At 47.2% G+C, this 17030-nt stretch overlaps 1 protein-coding gene across 2 annotated transcripts in view; it reads left to right on the top strand.

Annotated features, from left to right (window-relative positions):
- Positions 1-1319: 1319 nt before the first annotated feature.
- LOC138637983 (protein CLN8-like) overlaps positions 1320-17030 on the top strand; it is a 32026-nt gene continuing 16315 nt past the window's right edge. Inside the window, exons 1-2 of one of the 2 annotated variants that reach the window (XM_069726916.1) lie at positions 1320-1682; positions 1988-2133. The gene's annotated coding sequence lies outside the window, so the exon portion shown is untranslated. The remainder of the gene's footprint in view (positions 1683-1987; positions 2134-17030) is intronic. The other variant, XM_069726915.1, reaches the window with a different exon arrangement.

Below are 17030 nucleotides of genomic sequence, written 5' to 3'. Positions count from 1 at the left end.
CCGCTGGCTGCATGCTGGCTGCAATATTGGATTGAAGTTCATACTCTGTCCTCCGTAGTACATGCCTGCACAGTGCAATCTTGCCAATGCAAGTCAATGAGTGCGAGAAAAACAATCGCACAGCATACAGACCATCCGTATGCTGTCCATTTTTTACAGATACCTTACCATTCTTTGGCATAGAACACTGTAAATGGTCCTGTAGATGATTGTAGAAAAATAGTAGCAGAGAAAAAAAAACGCATTACATACGCATGTCATACGGATGCTATGTGAGAAAAATCGCATTCTACTCGCATGACACTCGTCCATTTTTTTTGGTCCAGATTATGGACCGTTTTTTTTCTCGCAAATGGGTATGAGCCCTTAGGGTTCATACCTGCGAGAAACTCGGATGAGTCTCGCACGTCAATCCCCGACGCTGCACCCGTCACTCAGGAGCGGAGCGTGCGGCTGCATGTATTCCTATGCGGACGCACGCTCCGATCTGAGTGACGGGTATTAACATGCGAGACTCATCCGAGTTTCTCGCAGGTGAGTATGAGCCCTCAGGGTATGTATGTGCACACGCAGCGGATCCGCAGCTGTGGATTCGCAGCTGTTTTCCATGCAATTACAATACCATTGTAAAGCTATGGAAAACAAAATCCGCAGTGCACATGCAGCGGAAAAAAACGTGCGGAAACGTAGCTTTGTTTATTCCGCAGCATGTCGTCTTTGTGCGGATTCCGCAGCATTTTACACCTGCTCCATAATAGGAATCCACAGGTGTAAAACCGCAGGTGGAATCCGCACAAAAATCGCGGTGAGGCTATGTGCACACGTTGCGGATTCTCTGCGGATCCGTAGCATTTTTTGAGGTGCAGAAACGCTGCAGATCTGCAATTGATTTACAGTACAATGTAAATCAATGAGAAAAAAAATGCTGTGCACACTTTGCGGAAAATCCGCTGTGGTTTAAGGCTATGTGCACACGTTATGAATTAGGCTTAGGAATTTCTGGTGCGGATTCTGTCTCTCCTGGCAGAAAACGCACCTGCGGATTTGTCGCGTTTTTTGTGTGGTTCCGCAGCATTTTTTGTGCGTTTTTGCTGCGGTTTTCTTGCGGATTTGCTGGGTTTTTTTACCTCTGCGGATTTCTATAATGGAATGGGTACAAAAACGCTGCAAATTCACAAAAAAGAAGTGACATGCTATTTCTTTTATCCGCAGTGCGGTTTACCTGCGGATTTACCAAAAACAGTCTGGAAAAATCTGCAGAGTTATCCGCAGTGTGTGCACGTACCCTCACAGTGACATTCGTCAGTCATAGATTACTTTATAAAAAAAAAAACCCACAGCTCCTGGCAGATAGAAGAGTGCAGGAAAGTATCACACCCCGGTGAGGCGGAAGCCAAGTGTATGTGCTCCAGCCCTCAGATACCCGCACTGTGGCCACAATGAATAGTGTGAGCGGGTCTCCAGCACAGTGTCCCCCGTATAGCGCTGAGCACTGTGACGTGAGGACGCTCCGGAGGTTCCGCAGCAGAAGCCCCGGCACCGCGCCCTCCCGGTCCTGGAAAGACTTGCTGGGGCGGTGATCACGTGACGCTGGGCACTAGTTCCCATCGCTGCGATACTCCTCAGATACAGTGAGCCAATAGTGCAGTGATCGGCGCGGTCGGATGGTCAGCGGCTGCCGGGTGAGTGACCGCCTGTAGTGCACGGCGCCGGCTGTGAGTACAGCTCTATTTCTAGTGTAATGTTATACAATGTCCTCATCAATTACAGCTGTAATCCTTGTCCTGTGTGCCTGGCTGGAAGGAGCAGTGTGGTAACTGCTGCAGCACTCAGTGATGGCTCATGTAATGCACAGTGTGGCAGCGGAGATGGGCAGTGGGTACAGTTACTGGGTGCCCCTGCAGTCTGGGAGATCACAAACATACACTACATACATATACATCAACTACATAGGATTTTGCTCTCACTAATTTATTTTCCCATAAAGAGATTTTCTAGTAGAAAGAAATGGAGAAATAGAAAGTGAAAGCGCTTCTCTACACAAAGCCCCGACAGCCCTAACCTCACTCCTGTGCCTCACCGACCGTACACGCCGTGGCCTGGATGGGAGCGGGCCTCATCTTCAGGCTTCAGGTAACTGCTAATTACAAAGTGACATTTACATGTAGAAATATCCACTCAGAACTCCCCTGCCTTATTATTTACTAGATGGTGGCCCGATTCTAACGCATCGGGTATTCTAGAATATGCATGTCCACGTAGTATATTGCCCAGCCATGTAGTATATTGCCCAGTCACGTAGTATATTGCCCAGTCACGTAGTATATTGCCCAGCCACGTAGTATATTGCCCAGCCACGTAGTATATTGCCCAGCCACGTAGTATATTGCCCAGCCACATAGTATATTGCCCAGTCACGTAGTATATTGTCCAGCCACATAGTATATTGCACAGCCACGTAGTATATTGCCCAGCCACGTAGTATATTGCCCAGCCACGTAGTATATTGCCCAGCCACATAGTATATTGCCCAGTCACGTAGTATATTGTCCAGCCACGTAGTATATTGCCCAGCCACGTAGTATACAGCACAGAGCCACGTAGTATATTGCCCAGCCACATAGTATATTGCCCAGTCACGTAGTATATTGTCCAGCCACGTAGTATATTGCCCAGCCACGTAGTATATTGCCCAGCCATGTAGTATATTGCCCAGCCACGTAGTATATTGCCCAGCCACGTAGTATATTGCCCAGCCACGTAGTATATTGCCCAGCCACGTAGTATATTGCCCAGCCACGTAGTATATTGCCCAGCCACGTAGTATATTGCCCAGCCACGTAGTATATTGCCCAGCCACGTAGTATATTGCCCAGCCACGTAGTATATTGCCCAGTCACGTAGTATATTGTCCAGCCACGTAGTATATTGCCCAGCCACGTAGTATATTGCCCAGCCATGTAGTATATTGCCCAGTCACGTAGTATATTGCCCAGCCATGTAGTATATTGCCCAGTCACGTAGTATATTGCCCAGTCACGTAGTATATTGCCCAGCCACGTAGTATATTGCCCAGCCACGTAGTATATTGCCCAGTCACGTAGTATATTGTCCAGCCACGTAGTATATTGCCCAGCCACGTAGTATACAGCACAGAGCCACGTAGTATATTGCCCAGCCACGTAGTATATTGCCCAGCCACGTAGTATATTGCCCAGCCACGTAGTATATTGCCCAGCCACGTAGTATATTGCCCAGCCACGTAGTATATTGCCCAGCCACGTAGTATATTGCACAGCGACGTAGTATATTGCACAGCGACGTAGTATATTGCACAGCGACGTAGTATATTGGCCAGTCACGTAGTATATTGCCCAGTGACGTAGTATATTGCCCAGTGACGTAGTATATTGCCCAGCCACGTATGTAACAGGTTAAAAAAGATAAACATATACTCACGTTCCGAGGGCCCCTTGTAGTCCCGTCGCCTGTGTGCAGTGCACCCGGCAGCTTCCAGTCCCAGGGTTGGTATGAGCGCAGGACCTGTGATGACGTCGCGGTCACATGACCGTGACGTCATGGAAGGTCCTTCTCGCATAGCATCCCTGCTACCGGAACCTGCCGCTTGCACTGCCGAGGAGAGGGCGCACGTCGGAGGGTGAGAATAACCTTTTTTTTTTTTATTATTATTATTATTAGTAACATTAGATCTTTTGACTATTGATGCTGCATAAACAGCAAAAAGTTGGTCACACAGGGTTAATAGCTGCGTTAATGGAGAGCTTTACACCGCGGCATAACGCGGTCCATTACCGCTGCCATTAACCCTGTGTGAGCGCTGACTGGAGGGGAGTATGGAGTGGGCACTGACTGCGGGGAGGAAGGAGGGGCAATTTTTCAGCCAGACTGTGCCCGTCGCTGATTGGTCGTGGCAAAACGCCCACGACCAATCAGCGACTTGGATTTCCATGACAGACAGAGATCTCGACCAATGATTATCTGTGACAGACAGACAGACAGACGGAAGAGACCCTTAGACAATTATATAGTAGATACTATGGCTTTTGGCATAGGAAAAATAGGTCCAAAACTTAAATCTTTCTAATGTCACAATCTAATTATTTTCTAATGTACTTTAATTAACAAGTCCCCAGCTTCCCCTCACTAAGGCTATGGTCACATTTGCGTTGAGGAGGGCTGTCTACTTCCTCCGTGAAGCCCCGCCTACGCTCTGCCTACTTCTGCATGCGTCCTGCATACCTATCTTTAACGTTGGGTGCGCAGGACATGCGGACATATGCGGGTGCGTCCGCATGCGGCGATTTGATGTGTGTGGCGACCGCATACATCGCATGTCCTGCATACCCAATGTTAAAGATAGGTACGCAGGACGCATGCAGAAGTAGTCGGACCTAAACGGCAGAAGTGGGGGGAGCTTAACGGAAGTACGCAGCCTTCCTCAAAGCCCCCGTACACAAGTGTGAATCCAGCCTTAGCGATCTAACTGCTGTTTTTTACCAACTTCCTGTGTGATGACGGTTCGTTGGAGAATACCAGTGCATGTTGGGATACTGAAGCGAATCGTCATCCTGGACAGATCTCTGCTTCCATCTCTGCTTGTGACAGCTGTCTAATAAAGAATCACTTACCTTTCCAGCCGATCCCCCGGGTGCCGTATTGTAAGACCCGTCCCTGTGACCTGTTTATGAGAAGATCACTTATATGGGCGCAAAACTGAAACAATTTTAGGGCCAGAGAGGGCAGTGAACAACTGTTAACTTGGTGTTCTTGGAATATCTGACTGCCCCCTCAGGCCCTACACTAGGCGTAAGAGTGGTGTTTCCTAGGATGCTCCTCATGGCCCCGATGACAGAAGCTCCTGCCCAGTGTCATCATGAGGGTATGTTTCCACGTTCAGGATTGCATCAGGATTCGCTCAGGATTTGACGCAGGTAAAATCTGCACCTGAGGTCACTGGCAGGTCACCTGCGTTTTTGAAGCGTTTTTCATGCATTTTTTTCATGTGGATTTGTGTGTGTTTTTGTAAGCTAAATAAAGATATACCAAAAAAAAAGAATTGTGATGTCATTTCTTGTCCAACCTCTTCATTTACATACTCCACAGACAGATGATAGATAACAGATAGATGATAGATAGATAATAGATACGATAGATAATAGATAGATACGATAGATCTATCTATTATCTATCTATTATCTATCTTATCTATCTATCTATTGTATCTATCTATCTATCTATCTGTAGATATATCTCTTATCTATCTATCGATAGATATATCGATAGATAGATAATAGAGAGATACGATAGATATGATAGATAATAAGAAAATTAGAGCAGCACAAAAAAAGAGTCCGGATGCAGAGCCCCCCAGGCAAATACCAAACCTCAATTATAAAAATCCAGAAAAATTGGAGGCAGCACAACGTTTGTAGTGAAAAGGAGCTACCGTATATACTCGAGTATAAGCCGAGATTTTCAGCCCATTTTTTTGGGCTGAAAGTCCCCCTCTCGGCTTATACTCGAGTCATACCCGGGGTCGGCAGGTGAGGGGTAGCGTGGGCTGTGTAGTTATACTTACCTGCTCTGGCGCGGTCCCTGCAGTCCCTGCTTCTTCCATCGCTGCATCTTCTTCCTGTATTGAGCGGTCACATGGTACCGCTCATTACAGTCTTGAATATGCGGCTCCACGTCCCATAGAGGTGGAGCCGCATATTCATTGCTGTAAATCAGCGGTAACTGTGACCGCTCAATACAGGAAGAAGATGCAGCGCTGGAAGAAGCCAGGACTGCAGGGACCGCGCCGGAGCAGGTAAGTATACGGGGAGGGGAGTGCTGCGTGATATTTACCTGCTCCTCGCTCCGATGCTGCTCCGTCTCCAATGTCCTCTGGCAGTGACGCTCAGGTCAGAGGGCGCGGTGACGTAGTCAGTGCGCGCCCTCTGCTGAGCGTCAGTACTGGAGACGGAGACGCACAAGGAGCAGGTAAATATTGAAAGCGCCGGTGTCCTGAACGAAGAGAGGTGAGTATGTGATTTTTATTATTTTTTTATTGCAGCAGCAGCAGCATTATATATTGGACAGCTTTATATGGAGCATCTATGGGGCCATAATGAACAGTGCAGAGCATTCTATATGGCACAGCTTTATGTGGAGCATCTATGGGGCCATAATGAACGGTGCAGAGCATTATATATGGCACAGCTTTATGTGGAGCATCTATGGGGCCATAATGAACGGTGCAGAGCATTCTATATGGCACAGCTTTATGTGGAGCATCTATGGGGCCATAATGAATGGTGTGGAGCATCTATGGGGCCATACTGAACGGTGCAGAGCATTCCATATGGCACAGCTTTATATGGAGCATCTATGGGGCCATAATGAACAGTGCAGAGCATTCCATATGGCACAGCTTTATGTGGAGCATCTATGGGGCCATAATGAACGGTGCAGAGCATTCCATATGGCACAGCTTTATGTGGAGCATCTATGGAGCCATACTGAACGGTGCAGAGCATTATATGTGGGGCACAGCTTTATATGGAGCATCTATGGGGCCATAATGAACAGTGCAGAGCATTCCATATGGCACAGCTTTATGTGGAGCATCTATGTGGCCATAATGAACAGTGCAAAGCATTCCATATGGCACAGCTTTATGTGGAGCATATATGGGGCCATACTGAACGGTGCAGAGCATTATATGTGGCACAGCTTTATGTGGAGCATCTATGGGGCCATAATGAACGGTGCAGAGCATTCTATATGGGGCACAGCTTTATGTGGAGCACCTATGGGTCCATAATGAACAGTGCAGAGCATTATATGTGGGGCACAGCTTTATGTGGAGCATCTATGGGGCCATAATGAACTGTGCAGAGCATTATATATGGCACAGCTTTATATGGAGCATCTATGGGGCCATAATGAACGGTGCAGAGCATTCTATATGGGGCACAGCTTTATGTGGAGCATCTATGGGGCCATAATGAACGGTGCAGAGCATTCTATATGGCACAGCTTTATATGGAGCATCTATGGGGCCATAATGAACGGTGCAGAGCATTCTATATGGCACAGCTTTATATGGAGCATCTATGGGGCCACACTGAACGGTGCAGAGCATTCTATATGGCACGGCATTATGTGGAGCATCTATGGGGCCATACTGAACAGTGCAGAGCATTCTATATGGCACAGCTTTATATGGAGCATCTATGGGGCCATAATGAACGGTGCAGAGCATTCTATATGGCACAGCTTTATATGGAGCATCTATGGGGCCATAATGAACGGTGCAGAGCATTCTATATGGCACAGCTTTCTATGGAGCATCTATGGGGCCATAATGAATGGTGCAGAGCATTATATATGGCACAGCTTTCTACGGAGCATCTATGGGGCCATAATGAATGGTGCAGAGCATTATATGGGGCACAGCTTTATATGGAGCATCTATGGGGCAATAATGAATGGTATGGAGCATCTATTTTTTTTTTTTAAATTCACTGGTAGCTGCTGCATTTCCTACCCTAGGCTTATACTCGAGTCAATAAGTTTTCCCAGCAAAATAAGGGGGGTCGGCTTATACTCGGGTCGGCTTATGCTCGAGTATATACGATGATACAAGGAGAAAAATACAGAGCATTGATGACCATTTTCGATTAAACAGATTTTATTCCAGAAATGGTACAAGGACATATAATTTAATATTAAATATTGTAAATTAGTAATAAGAATGAATGCCTGAAACATGCTGTGAAAAAGGCCCCCTTAACACCCCCCCCCCCCCCACAGGTGTAACTGCCAAAACGGGAGCTCAAAAGAGACTCCTGCACCACCCCCTCCAAAAAGGGGGAGAGGAAAGTAATAAATAGCCCGACACTGATTACAGGCAGATACAGGCACTAGTGTGCCTAACCTGAGAAGCACACACCCATGTATACAGCAAAAACATGTCCATATTAGGACTCCATAGTGGCACCAAAAGTCGTGGTGGCTGACATGGGGGCAGAGACTTACCAGGTACGAGGCAGGGTGGGGAGACAGTCAGGAGGTGGTCCCCGACGCGCGTTTCGCGGCCGCACGGTGCCGCTTCCTCAAGGGGATAGCTGTATTATGCCGAAAAGGACCTTCAAATAGCCCCTGACCCCGGTCACATGATACCCGGCGGCCAATTACAGTGGCGCTGTCGGCGCATGCGCACTGCGTCCGGCAGGTCCCGGCAGTGACACACAGCGTCAAGACAAGTGCGCACCCCTGGGAAAAACCCAGGCGTGCGGACGAGCCCTAAAGACGCCAGTTCACACCGAGGCATGACAGACCGCAGCGCAACACCCACGGCCACCAATGAGAAAGGGTATAATTTATGGGAAATAGACACATAATTATTATTAAATCTACAAGCCGCCCCATGGATAAGCTGGAGACCCATCAAATATAATTCTCATGAACCACATACATGAAAAAAAGCGCGCATATAAACAAATACATAATTAGAAAAACAAGAGAGATAATCCAGTCGCTGTACAACAAATCCACGCTGTAGTAAGCGTATTCCTCATTTCGTAAAGATGATGTCCATAATAATAGACTGGAATTATCCCATTCATTTTCTTAGTGGTATTTATTGGCGGGTCCCCATTACCCCAACTGGGGTGGTATCCGTGATGGATGTTTAACAAGGCCAAGGACACATTTGCAAGGAACACCTCAGGGCATGACATCAATTCAAATCATTAATAATGATTTAATGGTATTAAATGATTTAATGGTATTTAATCAGCCCAGAAAGTGACGTTTCGGTCCCAACAGGAACCTTTCTCAAGCAGTGAACATGTGAAAGTGCCAGGTATATAATGAGTATATACTATATAATTGTCTATGGGTCACTTCCGTCTGTCTGTCTGTCACGGTTATTCATTCGCTGATTGGACGCGGCAGCTGCCTGTCATAGCTGCCGCGACCAATCAGCGACGGCCACAGTCCGGAAAAAAATGGCCGCTCCTTCCTCCCCGCAGTCAGTGCTCGGCGTCCGCATTCTCCCCTCCGGTCAGCGCTCACACAGGATTAATGGCAGCGTTGACCGCGGTGTAACGCACTCGGTTACCGCTGCTATTAACCCTGTGTGACCACCTTTTTACTATTCATGCTGCCTATGCAGCATGAATAGCAAAAATATCTCATGTTAAAAATAATAAAAAAATAAAAAATAGTTACATACTCACCCTCCGGTGGCCCCCCCGGATCAGGAACCAGCCTTTTCCGCCCGCGCGACGGCCCGGTGACCGCTGCATGCATTGCGGTCTCGCGAGATGATGACGTACGGTCTCGCGAGACCGCTACGTCATCATCGCGCGAGACCGCAATGCACTCTTGGGACCGGACCGCGCGCCAAGCATCGGGAGCCGGCCGCTTCGATCCGGAGACTCCAGGAGGTGAGTATGTAACTATTTTTTATTTTACATTTTTTTTTAACAGGGATATGGTGCATACTACTGTCTGTGCTGTATACTACGTGACTGGGCAATATACTACGTGGCTCTGTGCTGTATACTACGTGGCTCTGTGCTGTATGCTACGTGGCTCTGTGCTGTATGCTACGTGGCTCTGTGCTGTATGCTACGTGGCTCTGTGCTGTATGCTACGTGGCTCTGTGCTGTATGCTACGTGGCTCTGTGCTGTATGCTACGTGGCTCTGTGCTGTATACTACGTGGCTCTGTCCTGTATACTACGTGGCTCTGTCCTGTATACTACGTGGCTCTGTGCTGTATACTACGTGGCTCTGTGCTGTATACTACGTGGCTCTGTGCTGTATACTACGTGGCTCTGTGCTGTATACTACGTGGCTCTGTGCTGTATACTACGTGGCTCTGTGCTGTATACTACGTGGCTCTGCGCTGTATACTACGTGGTTCTGTGCTGTATACTACGTGGCTCTGTGCGTAGCTGGGCAATATACTATGTTACTGGGCAATATACTACATGGCTGGGCAATATACTACGTGGCTGGGCAATATACTACGTGACTGGGCAATATACTACGTGACTGGGCAATATACTACGTGGCTGTGCAATATACTACGTGGCTGTGCAATATACTATGTGGCTGGGCAATATACTACGTGGCTGGGCAATATACTACGTGGCTGGGCAATATACTACGTGGCTGGGCAATATATCTACGTGGCTGGGCAATATACTACGTGGCTGGGCAATATACTACGTGACTGGGCAATATACTACGTGGCTGGGCAATATACTACGTGGCTGGGCAATATACTACGTGGACATACATATTCTAGAATACCCGATGCGTTAGAATCGGGCCACCATCTAGTACATGATTATAATTAGTGATGAGCGAATATACTCGTTACTTGAGATTTCCAGAGCATGCTCGGGGATCCTCGCCGCAGCTGAATGATTTACATCTGGTAGCTAGCATAAGTTCATGTGGGGGTTGCCTGGTTCCCCCTTACACTTGTCATTTCGACCTCACATCTGTCATTTTCCGATCACTCCACTATTTTCCCTCACTCCTCCTCATTTTGCACTCACACCTTTTCATTTTCACCTCACACCTCTCATTTTCACCTCACACCTCTCATTTTCCTCTCAGTATATACATGTTTGTCATCTCCCTTATACTGTATATAGTATACACCTGTATGTCATCTCCTGTATATAGTATATACCTGTATGTCATCTCCCCTGTATATAGTATATACCTGTATGTCATCTCCCCTGTAAATAGTATATACCTGCTGTATGTCATCTCCTCCTGTATATTGTATATACCTGCTGTGTGTCATCTCCTCCTGGATATAGTATGTACCTGTAAGTCATATTTTGTATATTGTATATACCTATGTGTCATCTCCTCCTGTATATACAGTAGTATATACCTGTGTCATGTCCTCCTGTATATAGTATATACCTGTGTGTCATCTCCTGTATATAGTATATACCTGTATGTCATCTCCTCCTGTATATAGTATATACCTGTATGTCATCTCCTCCTGTATTAGACCTAGTTCACACGTTATTTGGTCAATATTTTTACCTTAGTATTTGTAATCTAAATTGGCAGCCTGATATATCCCCAGCCAACAGGAAGCCCTCCCCCCTGGCAGTATATATTAGCTCACACATACACATAATAGACAGGTCATGTGACTGACAGCTGCCCGATTTCCTTTATGGTACATTTGTTGCTCTTGTAGTTTGTCTGCTTATTAATCAGATTTTTATTTTTGAAGGATAATACCAGACTTGTGTGTGTTTTAGGGCGATGTTATAACCTGGTGGTTAGAAGCACCCGGAATGACCTGATAGTTAAACCTCATACAGGATGAGCTATGGGATGTGGGAGATCTGCTGACCGCAAGCCCTAATCCTATCACACACACTAAAAATAGCCGTGAAGCGCTCCTGACCAGACCTAGGCGCCTCGTCACAGCCTAAGAACTATCTAGCCCTAGAGATGGAGAATTAAGCCTACCTTGCCTCAGAGAAACTCCCCAAAGGTAAAGGAAGCCCCCCACAAATATTGACTGTGAGTAAAGATGAAAGTCACAAACGCAGAGATGAAACAGGTTTCAGCAAAGGCAGGCCAGACTTACCTTTCCTATCCTCTGTCTATTTAGTAACTTTGCGATCAGCACAAAAACCTACAAAAGACCACGCAGAGTGTGCAAAAAAGACCTCCGCACCGACTCACGGTGCGGAGGGACCACTCTGCATCCCAGAGCTTCCAGCTAGCAAGACAAAATCATGAAAACCAGCTGGACAAGAAAACAGTGAACAAATAATGACTATCAGGAACTTAGCTTCTGCAGGAGAAGGCAGGTCACCAGAGAGATCCAGGAGCGAACTGAACAAATGCAAAAACATTGACAGCTGGCATGGAGTAACGATCTGAGAGGAGTTAAATAGAGCAGCCAACCAAAGGACAACCCACGTCACCTGTGGAAGGAACCTCAGAAGCAGCAGCTTCACCCATAGCCACCAGAGGGAGCCCATAGACAGAACTCGCCGAAGTACCGCTCACGACCACAGAAGGGAGTTCGACAACAGAATTCACAACAGTACCCCCCCCTTGAGGAGGGGTCACCGAACCCTCACCAGAGCCCCCAGGCCAATCAGGATGAGCCAAATGAAAGGCATGAACAAGATCGGCAGCATGAACATCAGAGGCAAAAACCCATGAATTATCTTCCTGACCATAACCTTTCCACTTGACCAGGCACTGGAGTTTCCGTCTCGAAACACGAGAATCCAAAATCTTCTCCACCACATACTCCAACTCCCCCTCGACCAACACCGGGGCAGGAGGATCAACGGAGGGAACCATAGGCGCCACGTATCTCCGCAACAACGACCTATGGAACACATTATGGATGGCAAAAGAAGCTGGAAGATCCAAACGAAATGACACAGGATTAAGAACTTCAGAAATCTTATATGGTCCAATGAAACGAGGCTTAAACTTAGGAGAGGAAACCTTCATAGGAACGTGACGAGATGACAACCAAACCAAATCCCCAACACGAAGTCGGGGACCAACACAACGCCGGCGGTTAGCGAAACGTTGAGCCTTCTCCTGGGACAATGTCAAATTGTCCACCACATGAGTCCAAATCTGCTGCAACCTGTCCACCACCGCATCCACACCAGGACAGTCCGAAGACTCAACCTGCCCTGAAGAGAAACGAGGATGGAAACCAGAATTACAGAAAAACGGAGAAACTAAAGTAGCCGAGCTGGCCCGATTATTAAGGGCGAACTCAGCCAAAGGCAAGAAGGACACCCAATCAACCTGATCAGCAGAAACAAAGCATCTCAGATATGTCTCCAAAGTCTGATTAGTTCGTTCGGTTTGGCCATTAGTCTGAGGATGGAAAGCCGAAGAAAAAGACAAATCAATGCCCATCTTAGCGCAAAAGGATCGCCAAAACCTCGAAACAAACTGGGAACCTCTGTCCGAGACGATGTTCTCTGGAATGCCATGCAAACGAACCACATGCTGGAAAAACAAAGGCACCAAATCAGAGGAGGAAGGCAGTTTAGATAAGGGTACCAAATGGACCATCTTAGAGAAGCGATCACAAACCACCCAAATGACCGACATCTTTTGAGAAACAGGGAGATCAGAAATAAAATCCATGGAAATATGCGTCCAGGGCCTCTTCGGGATCGGCAAGGGCAAAAGCAACCCACTGGCACGAGAACAGCAGGGCTTAGCCCGAGCACAAATCCCACAGGACTGCACAAAAGAACGCACATCCCGTGACAAAGAAGGCCACCAAAAGGATCTAGCCACCAAATCTCTGGTACCAAAGATTCCAGGATGACCAGCCAATACTGAACAATGAATCTCCGAGATAACTCTACTAGTCCATCTATCAGGGACAAACAGTTTCTCCGTAGGACAACGGTCAGGTCTATCAGCCTGAAACTTTTGCAGCACACGCCGCAAATCAGGGGAAATGGCAGACAAAATTACCCCTTCTTTAAGAATACCCGCCGGCTCCGGAACACCCGGAGAGTCAGGCACAAAACTCCTTGACAGGGCGTCAGCCTTCACATTCTTAGATCCCGGAAGGTATGAAACCACAAAATCAAAACGGGAGAAAAAGAGCGACCATCGAGCCTGTCTAGGGTTCAACCGTTTGGCAGACTCGAGATAAGTCAAATTCTTGTGATCCGTCAAGACCACCACGCGATGTTTAGCTCCTTCAAGCCAATGTCGCCACTCCTCGAATGCCCACTTCATGGCCAATAACTCCCGATTGCCCACATCATAATTGCGCTCAGCAGGCGAGAATTTTCTAGAAAAGGAGGCACATGGTTTCAACACCGAGCCATCAGAACTTGTTTGCGACAAAACAGCCCCTGCTCCAATTTCAGAAGCATCAACCTCCACCTGAAAAGGAAGCGAAACATCTGGCTGGCACTTCACAGGGGCAGAAGCAAAACGACGCTTCAACTCCTGAAAAGCCTCTACAGCCGCAGAGGACCAATTGACCACATCAGCACCTTTCTTGGTCAAATCAGTCAATGGCTTAGCAACACTGGAAAAGTTAGTGAAGAAGCGAGGATAAAAATTAGCAAAGCCCAGGAACTTCTGCAAGCTCTTCACAGATGTCGGCTGGGTCCAATCGTAAATGGCCTGAACTTTAACAGGGTCCATCTCGATAGTAGAAGGGAAAAAAATTAAACCCAAAAATGAAACCTTCTGAACTCCAAAGAGACCCCTTCACAAACAAGGAATTTGCACGAAGGACCTGGAACACCATTCTGACCTGCTTCACATGAGATTCCCAATCATCCGAAAAGACCAAAATGTCATCCAAATATACAATCATGAATCTAGCCAGGTACTCTCGGAAGATGTCATGCATAAAGGACTGAAACACAGATGGAGCATTAGAAAGCCCGAATGGCATAACCAGGTACTCAAAATGGCCCTCGGGCGTATTAAATGCCGTCTTCCATTCATCACCCTGTTTAATTCGCACAAGATTATACGCACCACGGAGATCTATCTTGGTGAACCAACTAGCCCCCTTAATCCGAGCAAATAAATCAGACAGCAGCGGCAAAGGATACTGAAATTTGACTGTGATCTTATTAAGAAGGCGGTAATCAATACAAGGTCTCAAAGAACCATCCTTCTTGGCCGCAAAAAAGAACCCTGCTCCCAATGGTGACGACGATGGGCGAATATGACCCTTCTCCAAGGATTCCTTTACGTAACTCCGCATAGCAGCGTGCTCTGGCACAGATAGATTAAACAGACGGCCCTTAGGAAACTTACTACCAGGAATCAAATCAATAGCACAGTCGCAATCCCTATGAGGAGGTAGGGCACCAGATTTGGGCTCTTCAAATACATCCCGGTAATCTGATAAAAACTCAGGGACTTCAGAAGGAGTGGAAGGTGAAATTGAGAGCAATGGAACATCACCATGTACCCCCTGACAACCCCAACTGGACACAGACATAGATTTCCAATCCAACACTGGATTATGGACCTGTAGCCATGGCAACCCCAAAACGACCACATCATGCAGATTATGCAACACCAAAAAGCGAATATCCTCCTGATGTGCAGGAGCCATGCACATGGTCAGTTGAGTCCAGTACTGAGTCTTATTCTTGGCCAAAGGCGTAGCATCAATTCCTCTCAATGGAATAGGATACTGCAAGAGCTCCAAGAAAAAACCACAGCGCCTGGCAAACTCCAAGTCCATCAAATTCAGGGCAGCGCCTGAATCCACAAATGCCATTACAGAATAGGACGACAGAGAGCAAATCAGAGTAACGGACAAAAGAAATTTAGACTGTACTGTACCAATGGTGGCAGACCTAGCGAACCGCTTAGTGCACTTAGGACAATCGGAGATAGCATGAGTGGATTCACCACAGTAAAAACACAGCCCATTCCAACGTCTGTGTTCTTGCCGTTCAGCTCTGGTCAAAGTCCTATCACACTGCATAGGCTCAGGCCTATGCTCAGAGAATACCGCCAGATGGTGCACAGCTTTGCGCTCACGCATGCGCCGATCAATCTGAATGGCCAAAGACATAGACTCATTCAGACCAGCAGGCGTGGGAAATCTCACCATGACATCCTTAAGGGCTTCAGAAAGACCCTTTCTGAAAATTGCCGCCAGGGCACATTCATTGCACTGAGTAAGCACAGACCACTTTCTAAACTTTTGACAGTACACCTCCGCTTCATCCTGACCCTGACACAAAGCCAGCAAGATTTTCTCTGCCTGATCCACTGAATTAGGTTCATCATAAAGCAATCCAAGCGCCAGAAAAAACGCATCAACATCACGCAATGCAGGATCTCCTGGCGCAAGGGAAAATGCCCAGTCTTGAGGGTCACCACTGTTATGTTTGCTAATGACAGGTGTTATGAAGGCAATCCAGAAACACAGTGTGCTTAGCGATCAGAGCGCACACAGTGATCTGACAAATACCCAAAAATACAAGAACGAGCTCTGAGACGTGGAAACTCTGTAGACTGCAAACCTGATCCTATCCTAAACACAACTAAAAGCGGCTGTGGATTGCGCCTAACAACTACCTAGGCAACTCGGCACAGCCTAAGAAACTAGCTAGCCTGAAGATAGAAAAATAGGCCTGACTTGCCCCAGAGAAATTCCCCAAAGGAAAAGGCAGCCCCCCACATATAATGACTGTGAGTAAGATGAAAAGACAAAACGTAGGGATGAAATAGATTCAGCAAAGTGGGGCCCGATATTCTAGGACAGAGCGAGGACAGTAAAGCGAACTTTGCAGTCTACAAAAAACCCTAAAGCAAAACCACGCAAAGGGGGCAAAAAAAAACCCACCGTGCCGAACTAACGGCACGGCGGTACACCCTTTGCGTCTCAGAGCTTCCAGCAAAACAAAAGACAAGCTGGACAGAAAAAAAGCAACAAAAAAGCAAAAAGCACTTAGCTATACAGAGCAGCAGGTCACAGGAACGATCAGGAGAAGCTCAGATCCAACACTGAAACATTGACAAGGAGCAAGGATAGCAGCATCAGGCGGAGTTAAGTAATGAAGCAGTTAACGAGCTCACCAGAACACCTGAGGGAGGAAGCTCAGAAGCTGCAGTACCACTTGTGACCACAGGAGTGAATTCAGCCACAGAATTCACAACAGTACCCCCCCCTTGAGGAGGGGTCAACGAACCCTCACCAGAGCCCCCAGGCCGACCAGGATGAGCCGCATGAAAGGCACGAACAAGATCGGAAGCATGAACATCAGAGGCAAAAACCCAGGAATTATCTTCCTGAGCATAACCCTTCCATTTAACCAGATACTGGGGTTTCCGTCTAGAAACACGAGAATCCAAAATCTTCTCCACAATATACTCCAATTCCCCCTCCACCAAAACCGGGGCAGGAGGCTCAACAGATGGAACCATAGGTGCCACGTATCTCCGCAACAACGACCTATGGAATACATTATGTATGGAAAAGGA

Source organism: Ranitomeya imitator, chromosome 5 (assembly GCF_032444005.1).
Source record: "Ranitomeya imitator isolate aRanImi1 chromosome 5, aRanImi1.pri, whole genome shotgun sequence".
Taxonomy (NCBI): domain Eukaryota; kingdom Metazoa; phylum Chordata; class Amphibia; order Anura; family Dendrobatidae; genus Ranitomeya; species Ranitomeya imitator.
Note: the sequence above shows the minus strand (reverse complement) of the source record. Positions and strands in the feature narration are given on the sequence as shown.